Here is a 19459-nt window from a genome sequence, read left to right as displayed (position 1 = left end):
AGAGAGGGTGTCTGAGGATGAGAGGGTGCCAGGCAGCACAAAAGCAGCCTCTGCAGACAGCAACAGCCCTGTAGGCCATCACAGTCCACTGCTGGCCTAGCAGTGCCCTCCTGAATATTCACCCCATTCTCTGCAAGTAGAATACCATTCACTGGGGACTGCTGGGTGCTAGGCTTTGCCCCAGCCTGGGACCTACTGGTGTGATTCCATCTGCCTTAGAGACTGCCTTCACACACACACACACACACACACACACACACACACACACACACACACACCTGTTCTGCCTCTTCTTCACCTGGAGGGTCTGATTAGGTGACCGAGAGAGAACCACTGAGGACCAGGCATCCTTGGGACTGGGAGGAAAAACCTATCCAAGAAAACTCTCACCCTTCAGAAAGGTTTGTGGCCACACCCTGTCCACCCCAAGAAGAGTAGCGATAGCCATGTTCTGTTCTACCCTGGCACGCATCTTCATGGTCCAGGCTGTGGCTGGTCTGGGACCCTCTGAACCCAGAGTCTTTGAAGACCCCACATTGTCACACAAAAGCCCAGTGACAGCCAAGATCCGCTCCAAAGAGAAGAAAGGAGAGAAGACAGACCTCAGTGGCCTCCCTCCATTTGACTGATCCTGTAAGTGAGGAAACAGGCTTTGGTGGTCTCACACTGAGGCGCCATGACGGCTGAATCTGTGTGTTTCACCATGACGGCTGAATCTGTGTTTGTGAGTTTCCCCCAACTAGATGCTTCAGGCTTTAAAAATTCCCCAGCCTCAGCTGCTTGTTGGAACCTGGGGGAAGGATGTCTTCTCTTAGGGCCACAGTCAGGATGAATGAGACAAACTCCTTTCCAGTCAGCATTTATTGAGTTCCTCCTGGGTGCTAGACACCCATCCTGTAAGCTCATCGAACAAAACCCCTGTCCTCTGGCTTTCTCTGGTTACATTCTGATCAGGAGAGAGAAAAAAATAAACAAGCAATTAAAAAGCAGTATGGGGCCATGTGGCAGTAAATGCTTTGAGGAAAACCACATCTGTTAAGGGGCCAGTGGGGAGGGAGCCAGCAGGCAGTGTACACCCCCCACCTTCGATGTCAGCAACTACATGCTGACAGCAATGATATGAGCCAGGGCTGAAGGAAAGAGTGACTTAAATTAAGCAGAGAAGGGAGCCTAGTGCCAAGGTTCTGAGGCAGGAGAATGGCTGTGGGAGAACATGACCAATGGGAAGGCAATGAGGAGACTAGCGAGAGCCAATAAGAATCACAGTACAGGGCCTCCTGGTGCCATGAGGGAATGCAGCATGGGTCACCTGTCTGTGAGGGGCATGTGAGGTCAACAGTGGAGTCAGGAAGTCAAAAGGAGGAGGCCACAGAGACTGACCATGAGGCAGGTGCACATGGCTGGAGGCAGAAGGCAGGTGGATTCTAGGTAATCTGGAATGGTATTGGCCAGCAAGAGCTACCAGTCCCTGGTGGCTATTTAAGACAATTAACAACGAAAGAGGTCATGACAGCCTGGTCCTGGGCCATGCTAGCTACCCATCCAGGGCTCACCAGCCCTGTGGACACATCCATTTAGCAGAATGTTCTGGCAGTTGGTGCTCCAGAAAGCATGGGAAGGACTTCTGCCCCTCAGGTGGATGGGAAAGGTCAAAGACCTCTTGAAGGATGGATCCTTTCCAGCCCCATTAGCTCTTGGTGAGCTAGCTGTGCTAATTAGCATTATTTTTATGTGATAGGAGAGACATTTGGAGGCCAGAGGTCAACCTTGTTGCCTGTCCCTCAGAAGCCATACACCTTGCTTTCTGAGAAAGTCCTGGGGCTCACTGGTTTGTCAGGGCTGGTTGGCCAACAAGCCCCAAGGACCCACCTGTCTCTGCCTCACAAGCACCAATCACTATGCCTAGAATTTTATGTTATAGGGGAAGAAATGCCCATGCCTTTCTAGTAAGCACTTTACCAACAGAACTAATTCTCCAATCCACAGTGTTTCTATCCATTCACCCATCCATTCATCCATCCATCCAACCAACCAACCATCCATCCATCCATCCATCCAACCAACCAACCATCCACCCATCCAACCAACCATCCATCCATCCATCCATCCATCCAACCAACCATCCATCCATCTATCCATTTATCCATTCCCACATAGTAAATATTAGGCAAATGCCTGAGTTTAGAGAACAGAAAAGCCAAGGGTACTAGGGCAAACACTCTCTTCCTATCTCCCGAAATATAGAAGAGCCCTTCATGTTCCTTAAGCAAACTCTCAGGGGAAGCCACTAGCCCCTCTCAGGCCCACAGTCTGATCTCAGAACAGCAGGCTACCTTGAAAGCTTCAACTCCTGTGCCTAGAGAAGATGGTGTGGAGTTAGTGTGTGGCTCCTCCTGGTCCAGCCTCAGTTTCCCCCCGTGAGATGATAGCTCGTCTTCTGACTACAGGCTGGCTGAGAGAAATGATCCAGCTTTGAACAGTTAGCAGGAGGAACCTGATGAGCAGAGGTGAAGGGAGACATGCAGAGGCGAGGTGGGAAGGCCATGCCAGGGGGTGAACTGGGGATGCTCCCAGCCTGCTGACTCATCCACTCTGCTGGTGCCCAGAGGCCAATTGCAGCCTTTCACCCGCCATGATCTGCAAAGTACAGCCCAGGTCACTCACACAGCAGTGGAACAACAGAGCTCTTCTGTTGAGTTCCAACTGGCTCTGGGCTCCTGGCTCTCCCCAGATAACCTGCATCCCACAGTCACAAGACAAAGGGTGGTAAGGGAGGGTTTCTATGACACACACCTCTGTACCTCCTATGGAGCTCATGAGATGGGGCAGGGCCAGTAACCAGAGACGCTATCTCACAAGGAAGAGAATGAGCCAGAGAGAGGAGCCAGCCATGTGCCCCAGGTCACTTGGACACTGACAGATGGTTAGCTCACCCATTTGGCTCTGACCCTGTGATCTGAGTCTCACTGTTCTAGATTTGAGGAAAATTCGACAGGTTCAGAGAGCCCACCCCACCCCCCAGTTGCTGAGACCTCAGTTCTGGACACAGATCATGTCTGGACATATGTTTTTGTATTGTGGACTCTAACAGGGACTTTTTGGCTCAAGGAATCTAACTTTTGACCAACTGATGAGAAGCAGCCGTAAGTGGACACAGGATCACAGTGCTGTCCCCAGACAAAGCCAGATCACATAACCAGGACCCTGTCCACCCCTTCTCTTCCTCCTCTGAACTCCCAGCATCACACTGCTGATGGGGACTCGCTCTGCAGCTTGCCCCACTCTGGGATGATAGGCAAAGGGGCGGAAAGGGAAGAGTAAGTTGCACTAGAAAGTCCCAGGCTCCAGGCTGCTCTCAGATACAGCCTTGCCATGAGCCCGCACCAGCCAGCCGGCCTCCCTAGATACCTCCTAGATACAGTGGGGACAGTGATGGCCAAGAGCATTAAATTACATGAGGTGCTGTGGTGCTTTTCCAGAAGAGTCTACTTCTATTCACCCCAGAGAGACAGGGCAATGAAATACCAAAGAAACAATTTTGTCCAAGTCCAGCTTCCTGAACCTGTGAGTTTATTGGGGTTACTTACAAAAAAGTGCCTTGAGCAGCTGCTTCACCGAACATCCCACCCCAGCATGGTGATGATCCACAAAGGCTGCACCTCTCCAGGCTCTGGCACAATTCTCTCTCCCTCCGTCCCCTCTCTCTCCCTATTTATGAAACAGATAAGGAAGGAGTAGACCCTGAGTCTCTAGAATCTCTTAGGAGCTTCATGAGCCTCCCAAACCCCTCCTCTCCATCTGAGAAAGAATTGGGCAGGGACTGCAATCAGAATATAAAGTGAATGCATGAATGAATAGTAGAAAGAAAGAAAAACAGAGAGAGAGAGAAGAAGGAGGAGGAGGAGGAGGAGGAGGAGGAGAAGGAGAAGGAGAGGAAGAAGGAGAGGAAGAAGAAAAAGAAGAGAGAAAGAACCCAGGAAATCATTTATACAGCATAAGGCTAGGAAAGACCTTGACCCCAATGGACACTCAGAAAATCCCCCAAAGCAATTGTATAACATGTTACATTGTTCAAGGCCCACCCCTGGGGTGTGAGGTTACATTTAGAGTTTGTCTTAAGTTGTCATAACTGGGGTTGAGAGATGGTTCTGCAGGTAAGAGCACTGGCTGTTCTTGTGCAGGACTCAGATTTGGTTCCCAACCTCATGTGGCATGCAAAACCATCTGTAACTACAGCTCTGGGGGATCTAAAGCCTTCTTCTGGCCTCTGTGAGCACTGTACAGTTTCACATACATGCAGGCGAAAAAGGAACACTCGCTAATGCATATAAATTAAGCAAACCTTTATATTGTCAAAACTTTAGACCAATGTGGCTAAAAGTTTCCCCTTGCTTTGGATGCATGAGCACCAGGAAGGGGTTACCATGAATCCTCTCCCCACAGTGGACAAAAAAGGGGGTTTTCTCTTCCAGGGAGCAACATGGTAAATACACAAGGGGTGACTGTCCCTGGAGTGCCCCCCATAGAAGTGGGTGCCCTATGAGCCTCCCTAAAGAAAGGAAGCAATAGAGGAGGGTGTCAGGGAGAGCACCAGAGGCAGGGAACATCTGCACAGGCTGTGCAGGACAGAGGTGAGTTTTGTCTCACTGCTGGATGGGTTATGTTCTGCCTCAGTGGTGTCCCTCCAACACACAAGTCTAACTGGAGAACTATTACTGGCAACTGGAGTCTTGGCAGATGTCATTAGTGACATCATGCTGGGCTAGCACAGACTTTCAATTCGGCAAGAAGAGAAGAGGAAACTTTGGGAAGTCAACCACATGCCAATGGAGAGACCCATGAGTCAAGGATGCCAAAGAAGGGCCAGAGCTACCAGCAGCTAAACAGAGGCCCAGGAAGCCTGTGAGTAGCTTCCTGCAGGTCTGAATCCAGCACTCACTTTGGAATTCTGTCCCCAATAATAGCAAGAGCACTGCTGTCGTAAGTAAGAGAATAAGCTCTTATCGTAGGCCAAATGTTGTTGGCAATTTTTTATCTTAATTATCTTAATTTTTAAAGTTATTATATAAAAAACCCACTAGCAGATAAAGCAAGCGTCATACATCAAAATAAGCCAGACCCAAAGTCTCTATGTCTTAGTGACTTCCATAATTAGGACAGCCATTCTGAAGCTGTGCAACCTCACATTGGGTTTCATTTTTTTTCTTTTTACATTTTTACATATATTTACATTTGAATGTATTTTATGCACTTGTCCACACAAAATATGAAAAATTCATGACAGCATTAGAACTAAAAAAAAAAAACAATCAGCTTCATGACCTTGTTCATACCTCGCATCCATCACCTGCATTCAGTTCTCCCGCATCCCCTGGCGAGTTGCCTTTCCTGTTCTCTTTCCTACTGTACATACTGAACCACATGTACATGTGTTTACATATGTGCACATATCGATAGATTCCATATATAAAAGGGATCGTGTGAATTTTTTTTTTCTTTCTGCAATTTTGTGACCTTGGTTAAGATTTTAGGCTCATCCATTTTCTTGCAAATTTTGTGATTTTTTTTTGTTTTGTTTTTGTTTTGTTTTTTTTTTTTTTTTTTTTTGAGCTCGATGGTATTTCACTTTCACTTTAAATAAAAGTGATTTTTTTATTACCCATTTATCTATTGATGGACAAGTGGATTCAGTACAATTCTTTGCTATAGTAACTAAAGCAGCAACCAACAACTTCTTAAAATAGCTGCAAGAAACAAAAACAGCTGGGTTGGGGCCCCTGAGCTCCAGAAAGGGAGATCAACCTGAGACCTGGGGAGGCCCTGCCATCCTAATGTGCCCCTCACCCCTAGCCCCACCCCACCTCCCTTGGTGACCTTAGGGTCCTTTCTGTGTTCTACTGTTGACCTGTGTTAAACAGGCTCATTTGAAAGGCTTAAGCTGAAAAAGAATAACAGGGGTTTGGGTTTGGTTTGGTTGTTTTTTCTTTTGGGGTTGTGTTGTTTTTTGTTGTCGTTTCCTTCGGTTTTGAATGCTAACATCTCAAATGTATCAAACCCCGCCCCCCTCTTTGCTTGGCTTTCAATGCATCTGTCCCCTTGTAACTTTTCGGTACACATTTGCTTTTGACACTTCACAGGAACTCTTTCCCTGCCAAGGTGGAAACAAACATCTAGTCCTCCTTCTAGGGCTACAAAAACAGAAGCACAATTCTGCCCAAGTCCTCCCGAGGACCTGTTGGTGGGGCTCACTCACAGACTGTGCATCTTCCCCACAGGGAAGTCTTACCCCAGCACGATTACCACTTCCCCATGCTGTATAGCACCCTTTCCCTTAACCTTCCTCCATGCAGCCCGTGTACTTTAATGCTCAGGACAAGGCGAGTGCCCAATGGCCCTCCCACCCCCTCCTTCTGTAGGGAGCATCAACAGTCAGAAGGCCTGATCTTAAGGGCTTCTTTTGAGTAATCACACGGTACTGGTGGAGGTGACAATAGTCATTCTCAAAGGGTAGCTCTCTACAATAAAAAAAACAACTGCACTAATTTTCAGGGTGCAATGGGTCACTTAGTACATACACATGATATGTAGTGATCAGAGCATGGGACATCCATCACCCCAGGCATTTTCAGTTTCTCTGCATGAGAACCATTCGGAGTGTCCCCACTCATTTCTTTAATTGTTACATTGCCCAACCCAGGCAGCCTCAGTGCACCCCGATGCTATGGGAACCTCGTACCTGATCTAAGTGACTTCAGGCACAAGGCAGTAGCTAACTCTCAGGGGAAGACTTAGGATAGAGGTTGGAGTTTTCAACACCAGCCCCACAGGGGGAAACTATATCTCACCCGTATTGTGACCCAGCCATTCCTCTCCTGGACACGTACCTGATGGATTTCGTTACCTACTCCAGAGGCACCTGCATATCCAGTCTCCTCTAGCCACAGTAAGAGGGGAACTGAATCAACCTGGATGTTCATCAGGTGACAAATGGGGGGGGGAGACAATGTGGTGCAGGTACACAGTGGAATATTATTCAGTCGAAAAGAAAAATAAAATCACAAAAATGCTCAGGCAAATGGATGGGACTGGAAGATATTATGCGGAGTGAGGAGACCGGACCCAGAAAGATGAATGCCAACTGTGGTTTCACCTATGTGTGTGTGTCCAAGCTTCAAATACTTTGTGTTTCATCAGGAGCACATAGGAAAGCCATGAAACCAGGCCATCAATGTGAGCCGAGTTTAGGGAGTGGGAATACTAGAATGCAGGTAAAATGAAAGTAGAGGGGTGATATTAGAGACAGAAAGGTCCAGACAGATCGACAGTGTGAGAAAACCATTAACCAAAAATGAGGGTTATGTGATGAGGGAACGGAGCGGGGGATGCTGAAGGTAAAGTGGATATGGGGATCACAATAGAAAGGACAAGGGAGGCTTAGGGGTGAGCTAGCAAAAACTTAGTATACATAAAGAAGCCTTTATAAATACTCACTGGTTTGCAAACTCAATAAAATATATTTTTTTTCAAAGAATTTGAACAGAGGAACCCAGCATGTGTGAACCACGTCTGCTTCTAGTCAACATCGGTTATTATATGAAAATCTCAACATAAGGTAAGGGCCACCTCCCTGGACATTGTTGGTCAGGTTCTAGAGATTCTAGAGGTCCCCCAAATACACATTGCTTTGGTGTGCTCACTGCAACTAGATGGTGAGACTGTATTGCTGAAAGCACCTTTGATTGCAGGACATAGAAACAAACCTTGAAACAACCAGGAAACTATTCTCATGAATGCTAGCGTTTACCGAGTGGACGCTGCCATGCCGGCTGCAGAGCTGAAGCGGTATCAGTGAACTCACAGTGCCAGACCCCCGTATGGTCTACTCCCAACCTCCCAGGAAGATGTGCCCACTGGTATATAGAGGTAACAAATCACGTTTTGCTTGTATTTGAGGCCAGCTCCGCAGGAGAAAATTCATACCTGGTACTACAAACCAGTTCAATAACCCTTGGCTCGGGAGGTTTGGGTTCTCTGGAAGGACTCCCCGTTATTAGTAGACTAAATTATCATTTATCCTGAGTGGCTTTTAAATATTTATGTTTATACATAAACACTAAACCTTGTTTTATACTTAACCTTGGTCAGAGTAGCTTTTTCTTTCTTTCTTTCTTTCTTTCTTTCTTTCTTTCTTTCTTTCTTTCTTTCTTTGCCCCTGAGGACAGTGGTTAAGGAAGCGATTTATGAGTAACTGGAGGACTGAGAACACATGACCACATGTCTTCAGCCATAGATTAGATGTCTGTTACTCACATCTCTTACCGAAAGGCTCAGAGAGCATCATGGAGGAGGAGGAGGCAGAAAGAATGTAAAGCCACAGGGTGGAGAGGACTGCTTTGAAACTGTCTTCTTCTGGGCAGGTCATGGCCTTGAGTTAAGGAACTCACAGCAGCTGTGGTTAGCTACCTAAGGCTACCAGATCAAGCCAGTTACAGTTCCAGCATGAATGAGTGGGGGGCTCCGGAGGTCCGACCCCTGACTGATGTGCTGTTGGCAGTTGATGGCTGCTAGGAAGAGACAGTCATGGGGGTGGTGACCACTAATGGGTTGTTTAGGCCCCAGTGATGACCCCACAACCTGGGTTGTTTAGACCCCAGTGATGACCCACAACCATACGTCTTTGTGCATTCATTGGAATTAGACTATTGTTTTAAAAGGAAAAGATGATATTAATTTGGAAGGAACTTGTGTTGGTGGAGCCAGGGATTATTTGGAGGGAGGGTGGGGGGAATATAATCAAAATACATTTCACCCTGTATAAATTTTTCCAAGAGTAAATGAACGTATTATTAGAAACTATCACTGCTGTATTTCTCACACACACACACACATACACTCAAACACCCACACACACATACACACTCACACACTCATATACATACACACACACATACACACACATGCTCATACACTCATACAGACTCACACACACTCACATACTCACACACTCATACACACACACTCACACTCTCATACACACTCACACATATACTCACATACACACTCTCACACACTCACATACTCACACACATACACACACTCATACAAATACTCACAAACTCACTCATACACACACAGTCACACAGATACTCACACACACTCACACACATACTCAGACTCACATACACTCACACACACTTACACTCACACTCACTCACACACACAGTTACACACACTCGCACACACTCATACACACATACACACACACTCACACACATACACACACTCATACACTCTCTCTTTCACACACACACACACACATACACACAGAGAGAGAGATGATTATGCTGTTTACCCACTGACCAATCTCCCTGCACTCTCACCCCTATATTCTTCCCAATATAAGCTTTGGGAACCATGATTCTATGCTCTTTCTTTTCCTTTCTTCTTTGACTTCATGTATTTGGGTATCTGCTTGCATGTATGACATGTACCTCATACATGTTTGGTGCCTTTGGAAATCAGGAAAAGAATCAGATCCCGTGGAACTAAAGTTACAAGTAGCTATGACCCACCCAACATGGGTGCTGGGAATGAACTTGGTTGGGGCTTTGGAAGAGCAGTAAATGCTTTTCCACTGAGCTGTCTCTCTGGCCGCCTTTCTCTCTTTTGAGATCTTGCATTGTATCTTTCTGTGGCTGATTTACTCTGCTTAACATAATATTGTCCCGTTCTATCCAAGGTGCTACCGATGAGTGGGTTCTGCTACTTTTATAATCAGATAGCATTGTGTGTGTGTGTGTGTGTGCGCGCGCACGCGCTACCATTGTTTGTCAATCATTTCTAAGTGAAAACCTAGACAAAATGAGCATCTTAACCACTGCAAATAGTGCTACCATAGACATGTATGTGCCCATGGTTGTCCACAAACAGATGCCAGATCTTTGCAGTATTTACTAACTGGTGAGAACTTCCTGAATTACATAGTGACTCAAATTCTAATTTTGAGAGACTTATAAGTTATTTTAATGAGTATTGTCTTATTGTTTCTTTTTTATTAATCATTTTATTTATTTATATTTCAATTGATATTCCCTTTCCCTGTTACCCCTCCACACACCCCCATCCCATCCCCCCAGCCATTCTCCACATTGCCTATATGAGGATGCTTTCCAACCACTCACCCACTCCCACCTCATCCTTCTAGCATCCCCCTTTGCTGGGGCATTGAGCCTCCACAGGACAGAGGACCTCCCTCCCACTGATGTATGGTGAGGCCATCTTCTGCTACATGTATATCTGGAGCCATGGTTCCCTCTGTGTGTACTTGGTTGGTGGTTCAGTCCCTGGGAGCTCTGGTTGGTTGAGTTAATTGATATTGTTCTTTCTATGTGGATACAAACCCCTCCAGCTCCTTCAGTTCTACCATTGGCATCCCTGGGCTCAGTACAATGGTTGGCTGTGAGGATTTGCATCTGTATTGGTCAGGTGCTTGTAGAGCCTCTCAGGGAACAGCCATACCAGACTCCTGCCAGCAAACTCTTTCTGGCATGAGAAATAGTGTGGGGGGTTGGTGTCTACAGATGGGATGGATCCCTAGGTGGAGCAGTCTCTGGATGACCTTTTCTTCAGACTCTGCTCCATTTTTTGTCCCTGTCCTTCCTTTGGACAGGAACATTTCTCGGTTAAAATTTTTGAGATGGGTAGGTGGTCCCATCCTTCAACTGGGGGCTGTGCCTATTTACTGGAGTTGATTGCTACAGGTTCTATCTCCTATTTGTTGGATATTTCAGCTAATGTCATCCCTGTTGGGTCCTGGGAGTATCTCCCTTCCCTGGTGTATGGGATTCTCCAGTGGCTTTCACTAGTTCCCCATCCCCTACTGCTACATGTTTCTATTTGATTCCTGACCTTCTGTCCTTTTCTCCTGTCCCTCCCAATACCAATCCTGCCCCCCTTTCCCCACCACCACCACTCATATCTCCCTCCCAGGTCTCTCCCTCTACCTCCTTTGATTATTTTGTTCTTATTTCTATGTAGGATTGAAGCATCTACACTTCGGTCTTTCTTCTTCTTAAACTCCATATGGTTTGTGGATTGTATTCTGGGTATTCTAAGCTTTTGAACTAATATCCACTTATCAGTGAGTGCATACCATGTGTGCTCTCATGTCTGGGTTAGCTCACTCAGGATGGTACTTTCTAATTCTATCAATTTGCCTGCGAGTTTCATGAAGTTATTGTTTTGAATAGCTAGGTAGTGTTCCATTGGCTGAATGTACCACATTTTCGGCATCCATTCTTCTGTTGAGGAACATCTGGGTTGTTTGCCACTTCTGAATGTTATAAATTAGGCTGCTATGAATATCATGAAGCATGTGACCTTTTTATATGTTGGAACATCTCTTGGGTATATGCTCAGGAGTGGTATAGCTGGGTCTTTACATAGCACTGATACCAGATTGATTTTCAAAGTGGTTTTAACAGCTTGCAGCCCAATCAGCAATAGAAAAGTGGTTCTATTTCTCTACATCTTTGTCAGTATCTGTTGTCATCTTTGTTTTCACCTTAGCCATTTTCATTGGTGTGAGGTAGAAACTCAGGGTTGGCTTGATTTTTATTACCCTGATGACTAGAGATGTTGAACACTTCTTTAAGCAATTCTCAGCCATGCAAAATTCCTCAGGTGATAATTCTTTGTTTAGCTCTGTACTTCATTTTTAATAGAGTTATTGGCTCTCTGGAGTCTACCTTTTTGAGTTCTTTGTATCTTTTGGATATTTGTCCTCTATTGGATGTAGGGGTGGTAAAGACATTTCCCCAATCTGTGGGTTGCCTTTGTGTCCTATTGATAGTACCCTTTGTCTTATAGAAGCTTTTCAATTTTATGAGGCCCCATTTGCTAATAATACTTGATCTTAGAGCCTGAATCATTAGTGTTCTGTTCAGGAACATTTCCCCTGTGCAGATGTGTTTGAGGTTCTTCCCCACTTTCTCTTCTATTAGATTCAGTTTATCTGATTTTATGTGGAGGTCCTTGATCCACTTGGACTTGAGCTTTGTACAAAGAGATAATAATAGGTCAATTTGCATTCTACATGCTGACTACCACTTGGCCCAGCACCATTTGTTGAATATATTGTCGTTTTTTCCACCGGATTATTGTGTCTTTGTAAAAGATCAGGTGACCATAGGTATAGTACAGCTAGAGATCAGGGATGGTGATTCCCCAAGAATTTCTCTTATTGTGGAGAATAGTTTTCACTATCCTGGGTTTTTCATTATTCCAGATGAATTTGAGGATTGCTCTTTCTACTTCTGTGAAGAATTGAGTTGGAATTTTAATGGGGATTGCATTGAATCTGTAGATGCTTTTGGTAAAATGGACATTTTTACTATGTTAACCTTGCCAACGCATGAGCATGGAAGAACTTTCCATTTTCTGAGGTCTTGTTTGAATTCTTTCTTCAGAGATTTGAAGTTCTTGTTGTATAGATCTTTCACTTAAAGTTTAAAGTTACACCAAGATATTTTATATTATTTGTGACTATTGTGAAGGCTGTTGTTTCTCTAATTTCTTTCTCAGCCCATTTATCCTTTGAGTAGAAGAAGGCTACTGATTTCTTTGAGTTAATTTTATAACCAGCCACTTTGCTGAAGTTCTTTATCAGCTATAGGAGTTCTCTTGTAAAAATTTTGGGGACACTTAAGTATATTATCATATCATCTACAAATAGTGATATTTGACTCCTTCCTTTCCAATTTGTATCCCTTTGATGTCCTTTTGTTGTCTAATAGCTCTGGCTAGGACTTCTAATACTATATTGAATAAGTAGTGGGAGAGTAGGCATCCTTGTCTAGTCCCTGATTTTAGTGGGATCATTTCAAATTTCTCTACATTTAGTTTGATGTTGAATTTTGGTTTGCTGTATTTTCTTTTATAAAGTTTAGGTATAAGCCCTGAATTCCTGATCTTTCCAAGACATTTTACATGAAGGGGTTTTGTATTTTCTCAAAGGCCTTTCAGCATCTAATGAGATAATCATGTAGATTTTTTCTTTGAGTTTGTTTATATAGGGGATTACATTGACAGATTTTCATATATTGAACCATCCCTACATCCCTGGGATGAATCCTACTTGATCATGGTGAATGATCTTTTGATGTGTTCTTGTATTTTATTTGTGAGATTTTTAATGAGTATTTTGCATCAGTATTAATAAAAGAAATTGGTATAAATTTCATGTTCTTTCTTGGATCTTTATGTGGTTTAGGTATCAGTGAAAATGTGACTTCATAGAACGAATTAGTTAGTTTCCCTTCTTTTTCTACTTTATGGAATAGTTTGAAAAGTATTGGTATTAGGTCTTCTTTGAAGGTCTGATAGATTTCTTCACTAAAACCATCTGATTTTATTAATTACATACTGTGTCTGTGCCTTTAGTTACTTTGTCTAAGGTTTTTTTTTAATCTTGAGATTTTCTCTAAGAACCAGCTCTTGGTTTTGTTGATTCTTTGTATTTTTCTCTTTGTTTCTAGTTGGTTTATTTCAGTCCTAGTTTGACTATTCCTTGCCATCTGCTCCTCTTGGGTATATTGTATGCTACTTACCACCAGGGCAAGTGCTACCCAAGAGAGGCGCAGGACCTAATATCCCTAGTGCTACAGCATGTGAGGAGCAGGGCCAGCCCCGCCCAGCCCTTGGACATCAACTTAGTATGTACCATGGTACCCCAGGCCAGCAACATCCACATGGCCTTTAGTGGTAATATAAGCCATGAATATTGGCACAGACACCTGCTGTTACATGGCCACTTACCTGGACATCATCCTTAGTGGCATCTCAGGCCAGAACTTCACCATGGCCTCAGGTGGCATTGCTGGCCACTGACTTCAGGCTATTCCTCACCACCCTCTCGTTCCCAGTTCCTCTTCTCTTCACAGTATTCAAATGGTTCCTCTTTTCTTCATCTTCTGTCTCTCCACCACATACTTGCACATCATAGAGGCTGGCAGCTGCAGGGGATGGGAGGTGGGTGGACATGGAGTTTGTCTATTAGGCAGGCCTCTAGGTGGCTTCCCCAGATAATATTTTTAATAGATCAGATCTGCTAGCTGTTTTTTCATCATTATTAGTCTTAATATTTTCATATGAATCTAAAATCATGATGCAGGCCAGAGAATCATTTTTGGTTCTGGGATGTGCACACAGGAACTTGTGCTTCCACACCATGGTCTGTGTGGGCCCTTCTCCACACTTAAACACACACACACACACACACACACACACCTTCTTTTTTAATTCTATCTGGATTAGCATGGTCCTGGCTTTCATTGATAGAGGGTGATGCTTGGAATTTCCCTGTAACCTTGGTTATTTAAGCATCTTTCCAAAGAAATGCCTACTAGGTCATTTGCTCATTTTTAATCAAATTATTTGATGTTTTGCTGCTGAATTGTTTAACGCTTTTATGTTCTGCAAGTTAATCCCTGATCAAATAGACATTAGTGAACCTCCATTCCCATTGTGAATACTGCCTCTTCTTTCTTCTTTTGCTTTCTATACATTGGGATCATAGCCCAAAAGTCTTCGCACTGACCAAAGCCTTGATATACTTCTCTCTTTTCTTCTAGTAGTTTCATAGTGTCAAGGTTGCATTGAAGTCTGTGCTCTCACTAGCCATGGCTTACTCTGAATGTGATGCGTAGACTATCCTGGACTCAGAGATCTGCTGGCCACACTGCATAGCCACCACACTCAGCCCTGAGTTTATTTTTATATATGCTTTGAGGTTTCTTCTGTCCATGGATAAGTAGTATTCTGCCACTGTTTCCTGACAGGACTGTCTTGGTAACAGCTCTCACTGCCTCTGTTAACAATCAGGTGGAGATTGGCAAGATGGCTCAGCCTGATAACCAGACTTTAAACCTTGAAGTCCATAGCATAAAGAAGATACAAGCTGCCCACCCAGATTGGAGAAATTGTTCTACATTACTGTCAGAAGAGAGCAACTTCTGAAAGTGTCCTCTGAGTTTCACCCATGCACTATGGCCACACACACCCATGCTCATGCACACACCCATGCTCGTGCACACATCCATGCTCACTCACACTTTAAGACACACACGTAATTGTAGATTGCTCTCTGTAAGCAGGTGAGGGCAGGGGATACAGCCTATAATTGGGCAGTGGAAAAAGAAAGTGGGCTGAGAGATTTAGAGATGGCTAGAGAGACATAAAGACAGAGAGGCAGAGAAGAAGATGGAAACAAGGAGACAAGATGGAACCTATAGGAGAGGAAGATGAACCAGATTCATGTGACTTGAAATAGCCACAGCTAACTGTGGATATCATAAAAGAGCAACAGAGTAATGTAGAATAATTTCTCCAATCTAGGTGGGCAGCTTGTATCAATATCAAATGGGTTTTCAGTTCTTTGTGTGGGCATTTGGGGGATTGAGATTTTACTGTTATAAATTTGACTGGTAAATTACAGGCCTCTGGAGTTTTCTTCTCCCCTCCATCTGCTTCTATGAGAGTGGTCACCCACACACCAACCCCCTCCTGCCTTCCCACCCTGATATTCCCCAACACTGGGGCATCAAGCCTTGGCAGGTCCGATGGCTTCTCCTCCCATTGATGCCCAACAAGGCCATCCTCTGATACGTGTACAGCTAGAGCCATGGGTCTGTCCATGTGTACTCTTTGGATAGTGGTTTACTCCCTGGGAGCTCTGGTTGGTTGGTATTGTTGTTCTTATGGGGTTGCAAAACCCCTTCAACTCCTTCAATCCTTTCTCTAACTCCCCCATTAAGGACCCCATTCTCAGTTTTATGGTTGGCTGAGAACAACTGACTCTGTATTTCTCATGCTCTGGCAGATCCTCTCAGGAGACAGCTATATCAGGCTCCTGTCAGCATGCACTTCTTGGCATCAGTAATATTGTCTGGGTTTGGTGGCTGTATTTAGGCTGAATCCCCAGGTGAGGCAGTCTCTTCCTTCAGTCTCTGCTCCAACCTTTGTCTCCATATTTTCTCCTGAGAATATTTTTGTTCCCCTTTCTGAGAAGGACTGAAACATCCACACATTAGTCATCCTTCTTCTTGAGCTTTATGTGCTCTGTGTATCTTGGGTATTCCAAACTTTTGGGTTATCCACTTATCAGTGAGTGCATACCATGGGTGTTTTTTGTGATTGGATTACCTCACACGGGATAATATTTTCTAGATCCATCCATTTGCCTGAGAATTTCATGAAGTCGTTGTTTTGAATAGCAGAGAAGTATTCCATTGTGTAAATGTACCACATTTTCTATATCTATTCTGTTGAAGGTCATCTGGATTCTTTCCAGCTTCTGGCTATTATAAATAAGGCTGCTATAAACATAGTAGAGCATGTGTTCTAATATATTAGAGTATCTTTTGGGTATATGCCCAGAAGTGGTATAGCTGGGTCCTCGGGTAGTACTATATGTTCAATATTCCATGGAAACACCAGACTGATTTCCAGAGTAGCTGTACCAGCTTGCAATCCCACCAACAATGGAAATTTTTTTTTCTTTCTCCACATTCTATCTAGCATCTGCTGTTACATGAGTTTTTTTATCTTGGCCATTCTGATTGGTGTGAGGTGAAATTTCAGGGTTGTTTTGATTTGCATTTCCCTGGTGACTAAGAATGTTGAACATTTCTTTAGGTGCTTCTCAGCCATTCCATATTCCTCAGTTGAGATTTTTCTTTACCTCTGTACTCCATTTTTAATAGGGCTATTTGATTCTCTGAGGTCTTACTTCTAGAATTCTTTTTATGTATTGGATATTAGCTCTTTAACAGATGTAGTATTGACGAATATCTTTTCCAATTCTGTTGGTTGCCATTTTGTCCTTTTGACAGTGTCCTTTGCCTTACAGAAGTGTTGTAATTTTATGAGATCCCATTTGTCAGTTCTTTGCCTACTTTTCCCCTATTCAATATAATATTGGAAGTTCTAGCCAGAGCAATTAGACAACAAAAGGAGGTCAAAGGGATACAAATTGGAAAGGAAGAAGTCAAATATCACTATTTATAGATGATATGATAGTATACTTAAGTGTCCCCAAAATTTTTACAAGAGAACTCCTATAGCTGATAAAGAACTTCAGCAAAGTGGCTGGTTATAAAATTAACTCAAAGAAATCAGTAGCTTTCCTCTACTCAAAGGATAAATGGGCTGAGAAAGAAATTAGGGAAACAACACCCTCCACAATGCTCACAGATAATATTTGGTGTAACTTTAAACAAGCAAGTGAAAGATCTGTACAGCAGGAACTTCAAATCTCTGAAGAAAAAATTTGAAGGGATCGGGGTTTAGAGCCAGTCCCATCATACTAGCCTCAGGGGACAAATGACTGGAAATATGAGTGGTTTAGTGGCTAGTGTACTGCGGGGAAGCTAGGTGGACCCACTGCTTGGGGATAGCTATGGGAGCTGAGAGACCACCACGGCAGGAGAATAGCTGGCAGTAACATAGATTGTTTTTAATACTTTCACACTACACGTAATACTAATAATTTAGAACTCACCTGGCTGTAAATGTGTGGGCATCTTTCTGAGAACTCTATTTCATTTCACTAGTGACCATGTTTGGGAGCCCATGTAGGGTCATTCTGAAGACTATGTTCAAGGAATGTTTTGAAATTAGCTATCACAGTGTCTTCAGCTTTGTTCTTTCTCCTTTGGTTTCTTAAGTTATCTTTCAAGGTCTTGAATTTTTTTAAAAAATAAAAAAAGGAAGATTGTCTATTTCTGTGAGAAATGTTGTTGGTGTTTTGATAGGAATCTATAGACTCCGTAGCTGCCTTTGTATGGATGGACACTTAAAAATTATTAATTCTGACAATACAAGAGCATGAAATATTTCCCATAGTTTTTTTATGCACACCTCAATTTTTCTCGTGGGTGTTTAATGATGTTCATTGTAGACATGATTCTCTTCCTTGATTGAATTAATTCTTTGCGTTTTTTTGGGGTTTTCATTTTGTTTTGCTTATTTTTGGCTGGTTTTTTTGTAGGTGTCATCAATAAAGTCCCTTTGAACTTTGTTTTCAGAATTTTGTTACCTGTATTTTTAAGTTCATACTTTTTAATGTTGACCTTTTTTAAAAAATTATTTTAGGGATCAGACCCAGAGTCCCACACACTAGAGGCAAATGTTCCACAGAGTTGTATCCCATCCTTTTATGTTGGTTTTGGATCCTGCCACCTTACTTCATTTATCCAGTTTATAATTTCATATGAAGGATAAACATTTTTCTAAATATTCAATCATGTTACCTCCAAACAAGGAGACTTTGAGCTCCTCTTTCCTATTTGGATGGCTCATGTGTTAATCTTGTCTTATTGCTGTGGCTAAGGCTCCAATAATATACAACTAAATGTAGTAAAAGTAGATACTGATTTCAGCCTTCTTCCCTTTGGTAAAGTATGGGCTGGGGATTAGTAAGTGTGCTTTCTACTGAGTTGAAGTACTTTCTGTCTATTCTGAAAACTTCAAGGATGTTTCTTAAATCACAAAGTGGCGTTGAATTTTACTGAATGACTTTTCTGCAGCTAAATAACCATGCATTTTCATCCTTCTAGAAATGTGATGTATTAATTATATTTATTAGTTTGTGTGGCAGCTTGCTCACTGATTTGTGTAGGTGTACTTTTTTTTTGGCTACTTTACTAGGTTCTATTATCTACCACCTTTCCAATCTCCCAACACAAGGTAGGAAAGAAAGAAGATTAGAGGGAAAAGGGGTGTGGACCTCTTTAGACTACTTTCTGATGCTTAAAGGTGTTGAGTTCTTAGGGGCAAGTCTAATCTCCAGCATCAGGATATCCAGCAAGCCAGCAAGCCAGTAACCTAGGAATAGCAAATGCAGCAGCAGGGACCAGCAGCATTGGGAGATGAAGCAGGGGCAGCAGCCACCACAGGCCCTCTCTGGGATTGCAAATTTATACCCTCTCAAGATTTCTACCCATTTTAGAGCCAAGACAATCATAATAACCAGTTGTAGATCATCTGAAGCAGTCCCATATCTCACACCTGGGATTAAAACAAAAAAAAAATATTTAGATAACATAAATGGGTTTTTTTAAGAAACCAAAATTCTTTGCAAAAAAAATAGTTTGCAAATATTACAAGTTTCCTGTATTTTGGCTTGAAAACCGTAAATGTAGCTCAGTCAACAGCCGAGATTCATACATACATATGTGCATGCATGCATATTTAGGTAGATCAAAATATTACTGACAGATGCATGAATGGATCACTAGGTAAATACATGTACAATGCTTACTTCACGGTGGACTGAAGGCGGAGAGAGACAGAGAGGACCCAGCAATGACATTTACAATAATTCCCCTAGTGGCTTGCCTTGTTTAGCTAGGTTGCCCCCCCTCCACCTCCCAAAGTGTCTGTCTGAGACTAGAGATCTCCA

The sequence above is a fragment of the Micromys minutus genome (genome assembly GCF_963924665.1).
Source record: "Micromys minutus genome assembly, chromosome: 1".
In the NCBI taxonomy this organism is placed as follows: Eukaryota; Metazoa; Chordata; class Mammalia; order Rodentia; family Muridae; genus Micromys; species Micromys minutus.
This window is presented reverse-complemented; position numbering follows the sequence as displayed.